This window comes from Muntiacus reevesi, chromosome 6, assembly GCF_963930625.1.
Source record: "Muntiacus reevesi chromosome 6, mMunRee1.1, whole genome shotgun sequence".
NCBI classification, from domain to species: Eukaryota; Metazoa; Chordata; class Mammalia; order Artiodactyla; family Cervidae; genus Muntiacus; species Muntiacus reevesi.
In genome coordinates, this window is record NC_089254.1 from 108,092,944 (window position 1) to 108,113,541 (window position 20,598).

At 43.7% G+C, this 20,598-nt stretch overlaps 1 protein-coding gene across 3 annotated transcripts in view; it reads left to right on the forward strand.

The window, feature by feature from the left end:
- Nucleotides 1–2,521: 2,521 nt before the first annotated feature.
- Nucleotides 2,522–20,598, forward strand: part of GALNT11 (polypeptide N-acetylgalactosaminyltransferase 11) — a 49,275-nt gene continuing 31,198 nt past the window's right edge. The window contains exon 1 of one of the 3 annotated variants that reach the window (XM_065939492.1): nt 2,522–2,730. The gene's annotated coding sequence lies outside the window, so the exon portion shown is untranslated. Of the gene's footprint in view, nt 2,731–2,799; nt 3,250–20,598 lie in introns of those variants that run through there. The other 2 variants (XM_065939494.1, XM_065939493.1) reach the window with 2 other exon arrangements.

A 20,598-nucleotide genomic window follows, 5' to 3' on the forward strand; every position in this document is an offset into this window, starting at 1 on the left:
TAATGCAATTTAGTTTTAATGCAATTTAGATAACATGAATGAGTCTTAGAAATGATGTAGAAGGTTGCCCATACAGTTTCCTCTTGAATATTATTTCAGCTGACTCTGGAAGAGAAAACAAATCAGAATCAACATCCTAGTGTTTGGTGTGATTGAAAGGAAATCCATACTTGCCCGTAGGTGGCAATTTGGGTTTTTGTATAGACATTTTAAAATTTGATTTGTATTCTGGAGCTAGTTGAGAAGAATCTGCTCACCTGCACAGTGCTTGTCACAGAACTGTTTTGGGTATGACCAAAAGCTCAGTGAAAGTCGCTCAGTCGTGTCTGACTTTCTGCAACCCCATGGACTGTAGCCTGCCAGGCTCCTCTGTCCTTGGAATTCTCCAGGCCAGAATACTGGAGTGGGTAGCCGTTCCCTAAACCTTAAATTAGCCAGAGAATTCTGTAAGAAAAGCATACTTCCAGGAATTTACCTAAGACACACAGATACCAAATTAAAAAAGAGCCAACATTTACTGAGCACTCATGCTGTTTCATGCCCCTTGGTAAGTACACTGCATAGATGATCTCATTTCATCCACACGACTTTCTAAGATACTAAATAGTTCCTGTTGTTACTGCCATTTCATAAACCAGAAAACTAACGTTAGAACTTCTCCAGGGTTAGCATTGCCAGATTTAGCAAATAAAAGTACAAGATAGGGACTTCCCTGATGGTTCAGTGGGTAAAACTCTGAGCTCCCACCGTGGGAGGTACAGGGGTTCTGTTCCTGGTCAGGGAATTAAGATACATGCTGCACAGCAAAAAAAAAAAAAGAAGTACGGGATGCCCGGGTGAATTTGAATTTTGGATAAACAATAATAATAATATAAGTATGTCCCACGTATTCCTTGGGATATACCAATGAATTGCTTTCTTTTAACTGAAATTTAAATTTTAGGCCTCCTGTATTTCCTCTGGCAACTATCAGTTCAGTTCAGTCGCTCAGTCGTGTCCGACTCTTTGCAACCCCATGAATCGCAGCACGCCAGGCTTCCCTGTCCATCACCAACTCCTGGAGTCCACTCAAACTCATGTCCATTGAGTCAGTGATGCCATCCAGCCATCTTATCCTCTATCTATGGATAAATGAACACAGCCCATATGCTAGCTTAATTCATCCAGCCTCAAAGACCCTGGGTTTAAATGCCATACTGTAAAAAGTATTTTCATGTCATTCTAATGGTAAAAAATTGGAACTTCCCTGTAGCTCAGTTGGTAAAGAATCTGTCTGCAGTGCAGGAGACCTGGGTTCGATTCCTGGGTTGGGAAAATTCCCTGGAGAAGGAAATGGCAAACTGCTGCAGTATTCTTGCATGGAGAATCCCACGGACAAAGGAGCCTGGTGGGGGCTATAGTCCATGGGCTCACAAGAGTCGGACATGACTTAGTGACAAAACCACCACCAGCTGAAGTTACCGAAAACTTCAACTTCTGGGATGGTATGGTTGTACGTTAATTTGATGGGACAGGATGAACCCATCTGAAGTAAGAGCTAGAAACAGATTTGCTCCAGGCTCATCAGGACAAATATTTAAATACCATCAAGGGTTGAGAGTGGAGCACTGGCAGGTCTCCTGCACTGAGTGTACCCTGGATACTGATCTCAGACTTTTTATACATAAATCATCTGGAGGTCTCGGTAAAACGCATATTTTGATTACTAAGTTGGTCTGGCGTGGGGCCTGTTAATTTGAAAAAAAAATGCATAACCTACACGTTGAGTATTACCGTTTATTCAGTGGACAAAACCAAGGACTTAAGCCTGGAATGCAGTCTCTCAGATAGCTCTGAGAGACTGCTCTGAAGAGGTAAGGGAGGAGCCAGGATAGAGAAGAATTTCTGCAACGAAGGTCAGACAGTAGGAACCTTAAAGGTTAAAGAAAATCAGATATTGCAAGGAAAGGAATTTAGTGCTTTTCTACGCACGGGAAGATGCAAGAGTCCGGGCTTACTGAGATCATTCCTCTGAAATGCAGCCTAGCCAAAAACCAGAGCCAGAATCCTATTCCTTCCCATCGGCGGAGTGCAGAGTTTGGGGGTGGCGAGGTGGCTGGGGGCTGCGGCAGGACTCTGCAATGTGATGGCTTGAGGACCGCAACAGCCTTGGCTCACCGCTCCGTGGCTGGAGTCAGCATTTCTAGCAAGCTCCCCGCCCGACTCCCCAGGTGCCTTGCTGCTGCTGTTTTGCAGGTGTGCTCTACTTTTCCACTCTTGTCACTCGCTCCTGAGATTTTAACCCAAGCTTCTGCCCAGCCTCGACATTTTTAACCCATCATAACTGGGCCCGCACATCTTTAATATGTTTAAGACACCTGTCCTTAATGAGCCCATGTATACAAGAGTTAAGAACCCGCAGCCAGCAGGACCGACCCCCTCCCCCAGCCCACCGGCAGTGGCCGGGCCGCCGCTCGCCCGCAGCGGGCGGTGACGTCAGCGCGGGGCCGGGGCCCGCTGGTCACGTGGCGCTCGCGGGCGCGCGCTCGGGCCGAGGCTGCGGCGCGGGCACGGGTTGAGCCCGAGGTGGGGGCGGCGGGGATAAGCCCCTGTGTGCCCGGGGCTGCGTTTCCTGCCAGGCGGCTCCGCCCGCTGCGGCGGCGAATGCGGCTCGGAGTCGGGCCGCGGCGGGAGGGAGGATGCTCCAGCCCGAGTCCCGAGAGGCCGGGGTGCTGCGCTGACGGCGTCGGGGTGAGTAGCGGCGGCCCGGCGGCGTGTGAGCCCGCGCGGCCTCCGTCCGCCTCCTCAGCGCCTCAGGCGAGCGGCCGCGGCCCCGGGTGCCCCGAAGGTGCGAGCGCCGGTGGCTTCCTCCGCCTCAGCCGCCGCCTGCTTCCGCGGGGTCTCGGGCCGCAGACCCGGCGTGGGGCCGGGGGTGGCCTGAGGAGACACCGGGCCCTGTGGGAGCGGCGGGCGGCGCGAGGAGCCACCCCCGGCCCCGCCGGCGCGTCTGAGAAAACGCGGTCCCGGGGGTTGCGGCCGCCTCTGAGAGAAAGCGGTGCCCCAGAAACGACTGCGGCGAATCGCAAACGTCTGGACACGGGAGCGACGGGAGTAGTGCACCCCCTGGGACCCAGCTCTCGGCTCCCACAGTATTCGAGCAGTGTGCAACAGTTCCTTGAAAGATTTTTGAAGGAAAACACAATTTTGCTTTCTTCATGGTTGGGCTGTGCCACTCAGGCTTTGACCAGGTCCTTGCAGGGCATTCGGTGGGTGAGCATCTGAAGTTTGCCTTTTCTGTTTCTTTGGAGTGCACTTGTTGAAGAAATTGGGTTCCTTGTACAGTTGCCCAAGCTCTTAACATCCGTGTGGTTTAAATACAGTAATATCGAGCCCCCACCCTCCTCCATTTCGGGTTGATTTCACCCTTTAAGGAATTTGAATATGCCTGTGATGGAAGAGCTTCGTGTATTTTTCTCATCGAAGATATTTCCTCCTGCGTGCCTTTTTACTGTGTGTTAGGAAAGCAGTCGGTTGGTTGGTTTTCCAAATATAAGATGAAATTATAACTTTGAAATGCTTCTTACGCTGCCGTGCACCAATAAAATACCAATAAAATAGTGTGGTGGTAGTTTTGTCCCCCGAAATAACAAGCCAGACCTTCCCCCGCCCCTTTAACTCCTCTCAGTTCTTTGCTATTACCTAGATAAATACCATATGTTAAGTTCTACTCTGCCCCGAGAAAAAGTCGAAACCAGAAAACCTCTCTATCAGCTGAGGTTTTCCAAATTAAACGTTATGAAATATTCCACACTTTTCCTGCCTTCTCTTGACAGTTTCTGTGCTGTTCTTTGCAATTTGAGTTCTATCTTCACTTTTCTTTTTTAGTCTCTTGTTATTGTGGTAAAGTACACATAACTTGAAGTTTATTGTTCTAACGGTTTTTAAAGTATACAACTCAGGTAGGTATTAAGTACATTCACAATATTGTGTCACCATAACCACTATTTCCAGAAGTTTTTTTACCCTAAACACAAAGTCTAACCATTAAGCAATAACTCCCCACTTGCTCTCCCCCCAGTCCCTTCTGTCTCTGAATTTGTTTATTCTAGATGCTTCACAGAATTGAAATCATACAATATATTCCCTGTTCAGCTTATTTCCCTTCAATTTTCAAGATTCATCCATGCTGTAGTGTATCTCAGACTTCGTTCCTTTGTATGGCTGGATACATAACATACATATGGCTGATCAGCTATATCACAATTTATCCATTGATGGACGCTTAGGTTGGTGCCATTATTTGTCTACTGTGAATAACACTGCTGTGAACATGTGTTTACATGTGTCTGCATGAGTCTCCGTTTTTGATTCTTTGGGCTATACATATCTAGGAGTGGAATTGCTGGGTCATATGGTAAATGTATGTGTTTTTTTACTTGTTTTATTTTTAAAGAACCCTTCCCCCGCTTCCATTTTTAAAGTTTTATTGAATTTGTTACAGTATTGCTTCTGTTCTGTGTTTTGGGTTTTTGGCCATGAGGCATGTGAAATCTTAGTTCTGGACCAGGGATTGAACCTGCACACCCTGCATTTGGAAGTGCTCTTTACTGTCACTAAGACTTAGCTGAGTGTTTTTATTCCTCCTTTCTCCCTCAGGGTCCCATATCTGGTCAAGCTGACAAGTGCCGGCAGTTCTGCCTCTGATTCTCCTTACCACTCACTTTCACAGCTCTATTGCGAACCGTGAATGCCTCTTAATGGAATTTGTTTTTTTTTCTAACTGGCTCCCTGGTTCTAGATTTTATTTCCCTCTGTCCCAAATCATTTTATACATTGTTCCTAGGATTTTCTTCCTAAGGTATATCTGCTTAAAAACACTAATTAGCTTCCTTTTGCTTGTAGAATGAGTTAATTCTCACCCTCAGGGTCGTAACCGCAGCCTGTCCTCATAGAATTAATCAGTTCTACAGACCTTAACCAGATGTGTATATTCCTTGTAACCAACTCTCCTACTTACTATTCTGTTTGAAAAACGGAAAACAAATACATGTTGTAGTTTCTTTAGACTTCAGCTTTCTGCATGAGATATTTTAGCTTTTGGGCTACTGAAGTCTTAGTCTTCAAAGTCAAACTTAAATCTTAAGTTCTATAAGGCATTTCTTTTAAGTTTTTTTTTTTTTAATATACACATTTAATTTGTCCTTTGTACTTGTTTCTATATACTGTGGTTTATATCTGTATTGTAGCGTTTTTTGGAGTTTGCTTTAGGAAATGTCTAGTTTTTCACCCGATTTATTATTTCTTTAGGATTTTTATTCTTAGAGAAAGTGGGATTATTGGCCAAAGGATATAAAGATTTTTAAGGGCTTTCCTGGTGGCTCAGACAGTAAAAATTCTGCCTGCAATGTAGGAGACCAAAAGTTGGATCTCTGGGTGGGGAAAATTCGGAGAAGATGGAATGGCAACACACTCTAGTATTCTTGCCTGGAGAATTACATGGACAGAGGAACCTGGTGGGCCCATGGGATCACAAAGAATCGCACCACTGAGCAACTAACACTTTCACTTTTCAAGAGTTGGAAAATAGTATCTTATTTTTATTTGCATCTCTGTAGTAATTATTGAGACTGAAGACTTTTTCGTATGTGTTTCCCTCTTCATCCAAGTTGTTTCATTTATCAGTATAGCTAACCCTTGAACAACACAGATTTGAACTGCGTGCACAGGTCCGTTAATTTGCAGATTTTTTTTCAACAGTAAATACTACAGTACAGCAAAATCTGCAACTGGTTGAACCCTGCTGTACAGAGGTACTGAAGATATGGAGGGATATAAGTGGATTTTCCAACTGCCTACAAGGTTGGCATTTCTACCTGCCTTGTTGTTCAAGGGTTTGAAAAATGTTGCATGTAGAGTCCCAGCCCCAGTGTTACAGAACAGAGTTTCTCAGACTTGGCACTGTTGGCATTTTGAGCCAGATAATTCTTCATTGTTGGGGGCTGTTCTGTGCATTGTATGGGATTTAGCAACATCCGTGGCCTCTCCCTAGCAGGTGTTAGCAGGATCCCTGGTCGTGGCAACCAAAAACATTTCCAGACACTACCAAAAGATTCTGGTGGTGCTGAGTTTCCCCAGGCATTGCCAAATGTCTCGGGCTGTGGCTGAGAACCACTGGAGTGTGGAGTGGACTTGGAGCCAGAAGCCCAACTTCAGTGGGGCAGTTCACCCTTCTGATACTGTGTCTGTACATAGCCTGCAACAGGCATTTCCACGTGAACATTCTGTTTTCTGCAGGCTAGTTTGTAAAGTTGATCTCCAGTGAATCTTGTGTTAAATAATGAGGAGGAAGCAGAAGTGAGGAGAAAACAGTTAATATATACAAATAACACAACCCATAAGGACAGACTACTCAAATGTGTGTCCTGTGATTCCATGGACAAGAATTAGTTGAGGACTTAATCATGTAATGACCCCTGGAAACCAACCTACATACAGAGTCAAAGGAACATTTGGTTGTTGGTGATATATATTATGTATACACACACACACACACACATATATATATGGGCTTCCCTTGTGGCTCAGCTGGTGAAGAATCTGCCTGCAATGCCGGAGACCTGGATTCGATCCCTGGGTTGGGAAGATCCCCTGGCGAAGGGAAAGGCTACCCACTCCAGTATTCTGGCCTGGAGAATTCCATAGACTATACAGTCCATGGGGTGCAAAGAGTCACGACTGAGCTACTTTCACTTCACTTCATATATATATACACACTTATATATATATGTATAAAGACAAATGTTTTACTTTGCAAAATTTCAAGACATTAAGAAAAGTGACTGTACAAAAGTTCTTAATGGTCAGTTTTTTTTTGTTATCTCTGTCATTATGGAATCATGGATAGTTATCTTTACTTTGGATTATAATGCAGTACCACTTTATTTTGTTGCTTAAATTGTTTTAGGTATGGCCTTTGTAAGCTCTTTCATTTTGTTCCATCTATTCTTTTAACATATCCCCATCATTCTGGGATTCTTTTTTTCCTGGGATTTTTTGTGTGTGTCATTTTCTTTCTTTATGGGACTGCAAGGTACTTCAGGCTCATCTTACATATTTCCTTTCCCAGTCCAAGAGTCAGTCATTTCTTCAAGGAGCTTTCGTTCCTTTTATTAGAGAATTCTCTTAGAAACCAAGATTTGGGCACTAGGTATGCTTGTTGTCATGGGGGTGTTATTCTTCTAGACCCTCTCAGCTGATAAGCAAGAAAATATATGTGTACATATGTGGACTGTTCATAGGGTTCTCAAGGTAAGAATACTGAGGTGGTTTGCCATTCCCTTCTCCAGTGCACCGCATTTTGTCGGAACTCTCCATCATGACCCATCCGTCTTGGGTGGCACCACACGGCATAGCTCATAGTTTCATTGAGTTAGACAAGGCTGTGGTCCATGTGATCAGATTGGTTAGTTTTCTGGGATTGTGGTTTTCAGTCTGCCCTCTGATGGAGAAGGATAAGAGGCTTATGGAAGCTTCCTGGTGGGAGAGACTGCCTGAGGGGACTGGGTCTAATTCTGATGGGCGGGGCCATGCTCAGTTAATACTTAATCCAATTTTCTGTTGATGGGTGGAGCTGTGTTCCCTCCTTGCTATTTACCTGGGGCCAAACTGTGGTGGAAGTAATGAAGATAATGGCGACTTCCTTCAAAAGATCCCAGGCATGTACTGCTACACTCACTGCCCCCAACCCTGCAGCAGGCCACCACCCACCCACAGCTCCACTGGAGGCTCCTGGACACTCCCGGGCAAGTCTGGGTCAGTCTCTTGTGGGGTCACTGCTCCTTTCTCCCGAGTCCTGGTGCACAGGTTCTGTTTGTGCCTCCGAGAGTCTATTTCCCAGTCCTGTGTAAGTTCTGGCAGCTCTCTGGTGGGGTTAATGGCAACCTCCTCCAAGAGGGCTTATGCCGTACCCAAGTCTATCCTAAAGGAAATCAGTCCGGAATATTCATTGGAAGGATTGATGTTGAAGCTGAAACTCCAATACTTTGGCCACCTGATGTGAAGAGCTGACTGATTTGAAAAGACCCTGATGCTGGGAAAGATTGAAGGCAGGAGGAGAAGGGGACAACAGAGGATGAGATGGTTGGATGGCATCACCGACTCAATGGACATGAGTTTGAGTAAACTCCGGGAGTTGGTGATGGACAGGAAGGCCTGGCATGCTGTGGTCCGTGGGGTCACAAAGACTTGGATACGACTGAGTGACTGAACTGAACATATATGGGCATATATGTGTAACAATCTGTCTAAAGCTAACATGTTAAGCCAAACACATGCACATACTGGTATCTTGAACTCTAATCCATTTGGATGCTATAACTGTCCCTCTAAGCACTTTTGCTGTATCACACAAATTTTGATAAGTTGTATTTTCATTTTGATTCAGTGCAAAATATGTTAAAATTTCTCTTGAGACTGTAATTCCCAGATATCTGGGGGTGTGGGGGTGGGGGTTGTTTGTTTTTTGCCTTTCTGTTTCTGATTTCTCATTTAATTCCACTTCAGCCAAGAATATACTTTGCATGATTTCTGTTCTTTTAAATCAGTTCAAATGTGTTTTATGGCCCAGAATATGATCTACATTGGTGAACTGTGGTCTGGAAAAGAATATGTTTTCAGCTGTTGTCTCTTAATGTCAATTAGATCAAGTTGATTGATAGTGCTGCTCAGGGCATCTGTTTCCTAACTGATTTTTCTGTCTACTAGATCACTCAGTTACTGCCAGTGTTGTTGAAGTCTTTAACTTTTTTTCTCAGGTTTTCCTTCGTGTGTTTTGATTCCTTCTTGTTAGGTATATACAGGTTCAAGATTGTTATGTCTTCCTGGAGAATTGACCTCTTTATTATCATGTAAGTGAGGTGAAGTCTCAGTCGTGTCCGACTCTTTGCGACCCCATGGATTGTAGCCTACCAGGCTCCTCTGTCCATGGGATTCTCCAGGCAAGAATACTGGAGTGGGTTGCCATTTTCTTCTCCAGGGGATCTTCCTGACTCAGGGATCGAACCCTGGTCTGCCGCATTGGAGGCAGATGCCGCATTGGAGGCAGATGCTGCATTGGAGGCAGATGCTTTAACCTCTGAGCCACCAAGGGAAGCCCATTATCATATAATGACCCCCTTTATCCCTAATTGTCCAATGAGATCTGCTCTGTCTGAAGTTAATGTGGTTACTTTAGCTTTCTTTTGGTTACTGTTAGCATGGTATGTAGCTTTCCATCCTTTTACTTTTTGTTGTTCTTGTTAGTTACTGAGTCCTGTCTGACTTTTTGTGACCCCATGGACTGCAGCACGCCAGGCTTCCCTGTCCTTCACTAACTCCCGGAACTTGCTCAAACTCATGCCCATTGAGTCAGTAATGCCATCCAACCATCTCATCCTTTGTTGCCCCCTTCTTCTGCCCTTAGTCTTTCCCAGCATCAGGGTCTTTTCCAGTGAGTCAGCTCTTCTCATCAGGTGGCCAAAATATTAGAGCTTCAGCTTCATCATCAGTCCTTCCAATGAACATTCAGGACTGATCTCCTTTAGGATGGACTACTTTGATCTCCTTGCTGTCCAAGGGACTGTCCAGAGTCTTCTCCAACACCACAGTTCTAAAGCATCAATTCTTCATCTCTCAGCCCTCTTTATGGTCCAACTCTCACATCCATACATGACTACTGGAAAAACCATATTTCTGGGGGACCATTATTCTGCCTACCACATAGCATATCATATTTCTTAAAAATTTTTTTTGGTGATTGCACTAGAGTTTACAATATACATTTTAAACTAACCCCTGAATCTGCCTTAAAGTAACACAATTCTGGTGTCTCAACGGTGAAGAATCTTCCTGCCAATGCAGGAGACGTGGTTTTGATTCCTGGGTTGAGAGATCCCCTGGAGGAGGAAATGGCAACTCGCTCCAGTATTCGTGCCTGGAAAATCCCACGGACAGAGGGGCCTGGTGGGCTACAATCCACACGGTCATAAAAGTCAGACACGAGTTAGCAGCTAAACAACAATAATAATATTGCTTGGTGTATGTATAGGTTTCTCCCACCCACCCCTGTGACCTTGTCATTCACTTAACAGTGTGCTGTGATCACCCAGTTGTTGTGTGGTTGTTTAGTTGTTAAGTCTTGTCCGACTGTTTTTGCCACCCCCATGGACTGTACCCCACTATGCTCCTCTGTCCTTGAGATTTCCCAGGCAAGAATACTGGAGTGGGTTGCCATTTCCTTCTCCAGGGGATCGTCGAGACCCAGGAGTTGAACCCATGTCTCCTGCATTGCAGGCAGATTCTTTACTGCTGAGCCAGTGGGAATGCCCTTGTCCTGTTATTTTGTTCTGCCCTTGTTCTAGTTGTCTTTTAGGTCAGATAAGAAAAGTAAAGGATTTTATTTTCAGTGTATTTATCCCTTCTCTGATGCTCTTATTTTCTTTATGTGGATCCAGGTTTTTGACCTATATCATTTTTCTTCTGCTTGAAGTTTTTTTCCATTTTTTTGCAGGGCAGGTCTGCTTGCGATGAATTTGTCAGTTGTTGTTTTTTTAATGAAAAAACCTTTATTTCTCCTTCATTTTGAATAATAATATCAATGAATCAATGAATATAGAATTCTGAGGTGGTAATGGGGTTTCATACTTTAAATATTTTACTCTGCTCCTGCTTGCATAATGTAATTCTCTTTCCTCTGTAGATAAAATGTTCTTCCTTCCCTGTAGCTTCTTCCAAGATTTTGTATTTGTCTTTTGATTGTCTGAATATGGTATACCTAAGTGAGTTTGTTTTTTTGAGGGTACTTAATGTATTTGGTTGTACTCTCAGTTTCCTAGGGTCTGTTAATTTTGGAAAGTTCTTGGCCATTATTATTTCAAATATTTTTTCTGCTTCCTTTTTTCCTTCTGATATTCCAGTAATGCGTATGTGTTATACTTTCTGAAATTGCCCCACAGTTTTTGGATATCCTGTTTATTTCATTCTTTTTTTCTCTTTGCATTTAAGTTTGCAGAGTGTTTGTTGACCTATATTCCAGCTCACTGCTTCTTTCTCTGGCTTTGTGAAGTCTGATGAGCCCAGGGAAGGCGTTCTTCATAGCTTTTGCAGTGCTGTTGGTTTTTAGCATTTCCTTTTGATTCTTACTGTTTCCATCATCCTCTTATTCTTGCATGTTGTCTTTTTCCATTAGAGCCCTTAACATATTAATGATAGATATTTTAAATTCCTTGTCTGTCAATTCCCAAATCTGTGTCATCTAATTATGGTTCTAATGATTGCTTTGTCTTGCTGTTTTCTCTTTTATTAAGCTCTGCATTTTGTTGTTGTTTTTGAAAGGCTGTTATGTTGTATCAGGTAATAGGAAGTAATAGAGGTTTGGCAGTGTTTAATGTTTGCAGCAGTTACAGGTTCCAGAGGCTTCGATTCTTCTAGTGCCCTGTTCGTGTAAGTACTGTTCCCCAGAGAGAGTCTGCGTCAGCTCTGAGTGCTAAGTCACTTTAATCATGCCCTGCTTTTGCAACGCCATGGATTGTATCCCACTAGGCTCCTCTGTCTATTGGATTCTCCAAGCAAGAATACTGGCGTGGGTTGCCTTGGCCCCCCTCCAGGGGATCTGCCCGACCCCGGGATCAAACCCGTGTCTCTTAGGTCTACCTGCATGGGCAGAGTGTCACCTGGGAAACCTGCATCAGCTGTAACACACCAGTATTCTGTTTGGAGCCCTGCTTGTGTTATGGTGAAGTGTGAGGAAGGGTAAGAATTCTGTAATCTTCCAATTAAATCTCAGCCTGTGTCTGTGACCTTCACAAGTGTTCTCCATTGCTGTAGCTTTATTCCTCCCTGCAACCCACTCCCCTCCCTGCAATCCACTCCCTTCCCTAGCTGCAGAATTTCCGGTCTGTTTTTTAGAAGCCTTCACCTTTGTTGATTACTTTTTCCCATGGTGGCTCAGATGGTTAAGAATCTGCCTGCAGTGCAGGAGACCTAGGTTTGATCCCTGGGTCAGGAAGATCCCCTGGAGAAGGGAATGGCAATCCTTTCCAGTGTTCTTGCCTGGAGAATCCCATGGACAGAGGAGCCTGGCAGGCTACAGTCCATGGGGTCACAAAGAATTGGACAGGACTGAATGACTAACTAGATCTATCAGGACTAGAGCTGATAGACAGCCTGATGAACTATGGACGGAGGTTCGTGACACTGTACAGGAGACAGGGATCAAGACCATCCCCATGGAAAAGAAATGCAAAAAGGCAAAGTGGTTGTCTGAGGGGCCCTTACAAATAGCTGTGAAAAGAGAAAGAGAAGCGAAAAGCAAAGGAGAAAAGGAAAGATATTCCCATTTGAATGCAGAGTTCCAAAGAAGAGCCAGGAGAGATAAGAAAGCCTTTTTCAGTGATCAATGCAAAGAAATAGAGGAAAACAACAGAATGGGAGGGACTAGAGATCTCTTCAAGAAAATTAGAGATACCAAGGGAACATTTCATGAAAAAATGGGCTCAGTAAAGGACAGAAATGGTATGGACCTAACAGAAGCAGAAGATATTAAGAAGAGGTGGCAAGAATACATAGAAGAACTGTACGAAAAAGATCTTCACGACCCAGATAATCACGATGTTGTGATCACTCACCTAGAGCCAGACATCCTGGAATGTGAAGTCAGATGGGCCTTAGAAAGCATCGCTATGAACAAAGCTAGTGAATGTGATGGAATTCCAATTGAGCTATTTCAAATCCTGAAAGATGATGCTGTGAAAGTGCTGCACTCAATATGCCAGCAAATTTGGAAAACTCAACAGTGGCCACAGGACTGGAAAAGGTCTGTTTTCATTCCAATCCCTAAGAAAGGCAATCCCAAAGAATGCTCAAACTACCGTACAATTGCACTCATCTCACACGCTAGTAAAGTGATGCTCAAAATTCTCCAAGCCAGGCTTCAGCAATACATGAACCAAGAACTTCCAGATGTTCAAGCTGGTTTTAGAAAAGGCAGAGAAACCAGAGATCAAATAGCCAATATCCACTGGATCATCGAAAAATCAAGAGAGTTCCAGAAAAACATCTATTTCTGCTTTATTGACTATGCCAAAGCCTTTGACTGTGTGGATCACAATAAACTGTGGAAAATTCTGAAGGACATGGGAATAGCAGACCACCTGACCTGCCTCTTGGGAAACCTGTATGCAGGTCAGGAAGCAACAGTTAGAATTGGACATGGAACAACAGACTGATTCCAAATAGGAAAAGGAGTACGTCAAAGCTGTGTATTGTCACCCTGCTTATTTAACATATATGCAGAGTACATCATGAGAAACGCTGGTCTGGAAGAAGCACAAGCTGGAATTAAGATTGCTGGGAGAAATATCAATAACCTCACATATGCAGATGACACCACCCTTATGGCAGAAAGTGAAGAGGAACTAAAAAGCCTCTTGACGAAAGTGAAAAAGGAGAGTGAAAAAGGAGAGTGAAAAAGTTGGCTTAAAGCTTAACATTCAGAAAATTAAGATCATGGCATCTGGTCCCATCACCTCATGGGAAATAGATGGGGAGACAGTGGAAACACTGCCAGACTTTATTTTTTTGGGCTCCAAAATCACTGCAGATGGAGATTTCAGCCATGAAATTAAAAGATGCTTACTCCTTGGAAGGAAAGTTATGACCAAACTAGACAGCATATTAAAAAGCAGAGACATTACTTTGCCAACAAAGGTCCATCTGGTCGAGGCTATGGTTTTTCCAGTGGTCATGTATGGATGTGAGAGTTGGACTGTGAAGAAAGCTGAGTGCCGAAAAATTGATGCTTTTGAACTGTGGTGTTGGAGAAGACTCTTGAGAATCCCTTGGACTGCAAGGAGATCCAACCAGTCCATCCTGAAGGAGATGAGTTCTGAGTGTTCATTGGAAGGACTGATCCTGAAGCTAAAACTCCAATACTTTGGCCACCTCATGCGAAGAGTTGACTCATTGGAAAAGACCCTGATGCTGGGAGGGACTGGGGGCAGGAGGAGAAGGGGACGACAGAGGATGAGATGGTTGGATGGCATCACCAACTCAATGGACATGGATTTGGGACTCTGGGAGTTGGTGATGGACGGGGAGGCCTGGTGGTTCATGGGGTCGCAAAGAGTGGGACACGACTGAGCGACTGTACTGAATGACTAACACTTTTTCCCCCTCAGGTTTGACCGGAGGACTAGGAGGGGCTGGAGGAATGTCTTTCTTTAGTCTGGAGAAAGCTTTGGTGTCTTTTCCCCCTGGAGCATATGCCTATGTTGGGAAGAAGACTCTGGGCTAGATTCATGTTTTGCAGTGATTATTCTTCTCCTCCCCTGCCTTAGTCGTGAAGGGATCTGTCTGGGGCCTGCACATACAATGTGGTGGGATTCCTGGAGGTAAAACCCTCAGAGGTGCAGCCCCTCCTGCTCCAGACTGCATTCTCTCCCTTTTCGGCCAGTTTATAGTGCAGCTTCTGCTCCAGGTAAGCAGATCTCAGCTGTGTGTCTCCAGAGTTTCAGTGGTAGTTTGTCCTATAACCTTTGTTCTCTGATGGGTTCAAAAGTCATTGATTTTCGGTTTATTTTTGTACAGATAGAAGAGATGGCTTCTAAGCCCTTTTCATATAGGAGCTGAAAGCATGCTTTTAACTTAGATTTTATGACTTGTTACCATCTTGAGTGAACTGGCTCCTTAGGTTGAGGACTGCAATGTTGTATTTGAGAGTTGCTTGTATTGGCTGCGTTTGATTCTTTATATTTACCTGCTAATTAACAGTTATTTCAAGCTACATTGCCTGAGAGCTTTTGATTTCCTTGGAGAAGCTTATCACTTTGAAATTTTTTTTACTAGTCGAAAAAATATCTTGCAACTGTTCAGAAGGACTTTTTAAATGATTTTATTTAGTTTTTGCCTGTGCTAGGTCTTCACTGCTTTTGCTCTGGCTTTCTCTAGTAGTGGTGAGTAGGGGCTACTCTTGGTTGTGGTGCTCCATCTTCTCAATGCAGGAGACTTGTTTGATCCTTGGGTTGGGAAGACCTCCTGGAGAAGGGAATGGCCACCCACTCCAGTATTCTTGCCTGCAGAATCCCCTGGACAGAGGAGCCTGACAGGCTACAGTCCACGGGGTCACGAGAGTTGGACACGACTTAAGAGACTAAACCACTGCCACCGCCTGGGAAGCCCCCTGAAGTAAACCCTGAGATGTAAATTCAGATCCACATGGTGAGTGATCCAGGACACACCAGCGGGGGAATGAGGGAGTGAGGGTAGGAAAGCCAGCCGGTACGGGGCGTGTTTTCAAGCCGGTTTCCACTGTGGGCAGTTGAAGCCTAGTCATGCTGGAAACAGGGGCCGGTGAAGAGTACGGGTGGCAGTTCCTTTGGCTGTTTCTACCAGCCCACTGTGAGGGCCACCGCTTGGGAGGGCCCTTCCCCAGAGTGTGGGCCCGCCCCGCAGGTGGGCAGATGGACTCCAGAGGCTGGAGATGCAGGTGCTGGCGCTTAGAAGTCAACCCCTTGCAGGATGGTGAGGCCCCAGAGGATATGCAGGTGATTCTGCTGTATCGATTTCCTGCAGCCTCATTCAACAGGAGCAGCTAGGAATGAAACTGGCTGTTTGCCAATTAGATTCATTTGCTTTCTAAACCTCCTGAGGTGGTAGAATGCATTCAGTAATGAGTTTCTGAAAAAAATCCAATATTTTGTCACAGTATGGTTTTCTCCTGTCTTTCATTAGCGGTGCCTAGCCTGTTCCCTTTGAAATACAAAAAGCAACAGTTCGGAACATAGTCCTGGTCTTGTGCTTCTGGTGATGGCTGTCTGGGTAGCTTCATTCAAGATGGTTGATGCTCCTGAAAAGCCTGAGACTTTAAAAATAGTAAAGAATTACTGGGTTTCAATTTTAGGAGATGATAGAAATCCAGAGAGGTGAACGAACATCTTTTGGGAAGTGAGTTACAGATAGCTTGACTCTTGTGGGAAACGTAAATTTATGTTAAAAAAAGAAAATCACTGGATGACTTTTTTTTTTTTTTTTTTTTAAGGAATGGCAAATTGAGAATCACTGGGCTCTTCTTTGCCAGATAGTTACAAAGCAACAGGACATAAGGTCACTGGGATTCAAATTTAGTTTCTCCCCTTACTAGCTGTATATCCTTAAAGCAAGTTACTTAATTTCTCTAAATCTAAGAGGGGAAAAGATAAGACTCATTGTTCTCTTCCTGTCTATCTTAGACCCTGGACTATTTTCTGTTCCTCTTAATTTGCACAGTTGACTAATGTACATAAACCGCTCTGTCAGCCTGTACACCACTAGAGAGTCTTGACATGCTTGCAGAATAAAGCCATCAGTAGCCATGGTTTAGGGATCCTCAGCTCTGCTAATGTATTTCTTTGGACCCTGGGGCAGAGCTGGCTACAGAGGCCATGCTGACAATAGATGTATGTATGCTTGTATGTATTCTGTGTGTTTGGGTATCTCAGAACACTTATTTCTAACAACTGTTTTTTTCCTTTTCATTCATTTTATCTTTATCTGATATACTTTTGACTTAATCTTCCTTCTTATGGGCAGAAAGGAAACAAGAAGTAATAGTTTTGTGGTTTTGGGGGTTGTGTTTATGTACTGCTCATTTTATGACCCTCCATCAGAAGTTGCCGTCTGGGGCGTACCCTGCGTGGTCTCATGGGTAGGACTTGGTGCTTTCACTCTCATGGCCTGGGTTCAGTCTCTGATCTGGGAAGTGATCCCACAAGTCATTTGATGCAGCCAAAAAAAAAAAAAGAAGTTGCAATCTGGAGGCTGGTCAGCAGCTTTTGGAGTTTTGAATTTGAATTGCTTTAGGTGGGGGACATGCCCTGACACTTAGAACCACACTTATTTTCTCTCTCTCTCCTCTTTATAATTTGCTTGGCTTCTGACTACATTTGAGTTTAAATCCCTGTGTTGACATAATATGGGCTGTTTCTGCTGGGACTGAAGACAAGACCAAATGCCAGCTGCAGTCAGGGCATTTCTTGAGGATGCCTGGCAACCTTGACCAGATCCATGGGGTCAGAAACGAGTTAAAAAGTATGACTGGTTGTAATAAAGAAGCTTTAGTATGTATAATAGAATACAGACTTAGAAAGACCTTGAGAGCAATGATTCCGTGAAGTAAATGTTTGTTGTGCAGGCCCTTTTGAGCCTGTGGCCACTTTCTTCTTCCTGTCTTCTGTAGGTCTTACCTAGGGAGAGCTGCTCCTTACTGGAGCATTTGATGGGAGACAATATTAAAGAACAATAGTTAGCCTTGTTAGCTTCTATCAGCCCTTATTCACTGACAAAGCAGGTGGTAATTTTAAGTAATTTGTCATATTTTCTATCCTTTTGGTTTCCTTTAGTGTTTAAATTTGCTTTTGTCTCCATCCAGTCAACATTACCATGCAGTTTTCCTCTACATTTGAGATATCATATATATACACTTACATGTGTTTATGCTCCTCGATTTTCTTATAGAGAGGGCATTCATAAATATCAAAAGGTCAAAGGATTATTCCCAGAGAGCTCGTGATGTCTGGAATTTGCTCTGAACCTTTCCTAGTTCAATAATCGCCTTAATTGTAATTATGAAATAGATTTCTTTCTAGCCTTCAGAGTAGATAAGGAATGGGAAAGAATAGTGTGTATTTTTGTGTTGTCATCACTTGGTAATTTTACAGGGTATGTAGGACAGGCACTGTTATAAATCAGTACTGACTCTAGCTGAGTTAAAATATGAAACTCTTTCATGGAAAAAGCTAACAAAATGTTTACTGTTTGACCCTTTGGAATATATACTGATGAGAAAACAGCTGGAAACTACTGAAAGGTAAATACTTAACATATAGAGATAAATATTTTAAACTTCATTAAATATTATGATAATTATTTGGTACTGAAGGAAAATGAGGGCTGTCCTGTTTGGTTAAATAGAAGTGTCTCATTAGTCTCGTAGTAAAAAAAAGATGGCTATTGAAAGAGGCACGCTGATTTCAGACTAGATAATGATTTATAGAGAAAACGTAATTTTTCAAATCATGCTTTTAGAATATTTGTTTAGTGTCCAAATTTTATTGTCAAATTTTTGACAAATTAATGGATTTAAAATATTTATTCCTTTAAGTATGCTAAAATCTCTGTGCTTCTGAAGTTAAAAGGCCATATATCTCATTTGAAGCCTTAAAATATTTAATCCTCTCCAAATTTGTTTTTGTTTTTAAATAGGAAGTTTTTTCCTAAGAAAAATTTTACCCTTATTATTAAAGAAATACATACTCTATGTTTCTTTTTAAATGAAGAAAAGTAGATAGAATATTATCTATAGTGCTACTAACTTGAATCTATTACATTTATTTTTCATTAATTACAAATAGCAATATAACATTTTGTGGCTAGGGTAGGAAGATTAAAAATAACTAGTAGAATTTGCAGCAAAACATTGATAGACTTCAGGGTTATTTTAATTTTTAACTTCTTGTTCATCTGCATTGTGACGAGAAAGACAACTTTTGTTTTTCTGAGTTGCTGTCTGGGCCTTTTACATGATAATAACTCCTGGTCAGGATGCTGGCAGTTTGCCACTTTGCTTTTCCCAGGGCATCGTTTATAAAATAGCCACTTAGCGTTAAGCCCTCAGAAAGTCACAACCACCCCAGTCAGTCAGAGGCGCTCACTACCTTGTCCTCTCTCCTGCTGATGTCCTCAGACAGAACTGCCCTTCGCCTGGGTGGTTGTCCTGTGCCCCGCCCCCGCCCCCCCAATCTCCCCGATTCTGGGATCCATAAGTAACAATACGTCTCATATGTCAACTTAAAAAAAAACACAATGCAAGAGTTGCGAGTTAAGTTTTATCTGGGGCAAAATGTTGCGAGTTAAGTTTTATCTGGGGCAAAATGAGGACTGCAGCCTGGGAGACAGCACCTCCAATAGCATTGAGACACTATTCCAGAGAGGCAGCGGGGAAGGACAGCATATATGTGATTTTAGTGAAGGGGGCATACATGCAATCAAACACATATTTTTCCAAAAGGTTTCTGCTAGTCAGGTGAAGCTTTCTGCTAGTCATGAGACAGTTGTCACCATGAGGAATTTGAATGCTTTTCTAGATATGAGGAGATAAAAGGATTTGGCTCATAAAATCAGCTCCTGAAGATGTCTAACTATCTGAAGGCCTGTCCTGCTAGTTTTTCCCCTAGCACAGCGTGCCTCCTCTCCCGCTTTCCACCCTGAGCTCCTTTCAGAGGGTGCTGCAAACCAGCAGCTGCAGCAGCACATGATTTAATCCTTGTAGCGTTAGATGGCAAGTGCCCAGTTGTAGTTGACACCTGAGCCTCCATCCTTGGTGAGGGTGTATTAAAAGAGTGCCTTCAGTCCCATAGCCCTGTGGATTTCACTTCTCCTTGGTGAGACCGGAATGCTGAGAGGAGCTCCGTGCTGCCTCCAAGTGGTTGGCTTGTGCCTCCTCATTCAGCATTCTTAGTTAAGTACACCAGCTCCAGCTTCTCAGCGCATGTATTAGGTCAGACATAAGTGCGGTTTCGGACCATGAATTTTAAATCTTTATAACTGGGCTCCACATCTTTATTAATCAAACTACGAACCATCATAATCACATTTTTGCCAGTGAGAAATAAGTTTATTCCTGTAGTGTAAAATTCCATGCTTTGAGATTCAGCAAACCCTTGGAAAGCATTCTCTGCCTCCTGCTGGTTGAGGAAGGGTTTTCCCTGAAAAAAGTTGTCCGGGTGCTTGAGGAAGTGGTAGTCGATTGGTGAGAGATCAGGTGAATGTGACGGATGAGGCAAAACTTTGTAGGCCAATTTGTTCAACTTTTGTGACGTTGGTTGTGCAGCATGCGGTTGGGCATTGTCCTGGAGAAGAACCGGGCGCATCCTGGTGACCAGGGCCGGCTTCAGGCCTTGCAGCTGTCAGTGCATCTCACCGCCTTGCCGAGCGTGCTTCTCAGATGTAATGGTTTTTCCGGGATTCAGAAAGCTGTAGTGGATCAGACGGGCAGCAGACCACTAGTGACCATGACCTTTTTTTGGTGCAAGTTTGGCTTTGGGACGTGCTTTGGAGCTTCTCAGTCCAGCCACTGAGCTGGTCATCATCGATTGTCATAGAAATTCCACTTTTTATCTCACGTCACAATCCAATCGAGGAATGGCTTGTTGTTGTGTAGAATAAGAGAAGACGACACTTCAAAATGACAATTTTTTTAATTTGCTGTCAGCTCATGTGTGCGGGCTTCCCTGGTAGCTCAGATGGTAAAGCGTCTGCCTACAATGCGGGAGACCTGGGTTCGATCCCTGGGTTGGGAAGATCCCCTGGAGAAGGAAATGGCAACCCTCTCCAGTATTCTTGCCTGGAAAATCCCATGGACTGAGGATCCTGGTAGGCTACAGTTCATGGGGTCGCAAAGAGTCAGACACGACTGAACGACTTCACTTTCACTTTCATGTGTATTGAGCTTTGTCACCTTTTCAGTGTGCTTCAAATGCCAAATGACTGTAGAATGGTCAGCGTTGAATTCTTTGGCTGCTTCTTCTGTAGTTTTAAGAGGATCAGTTT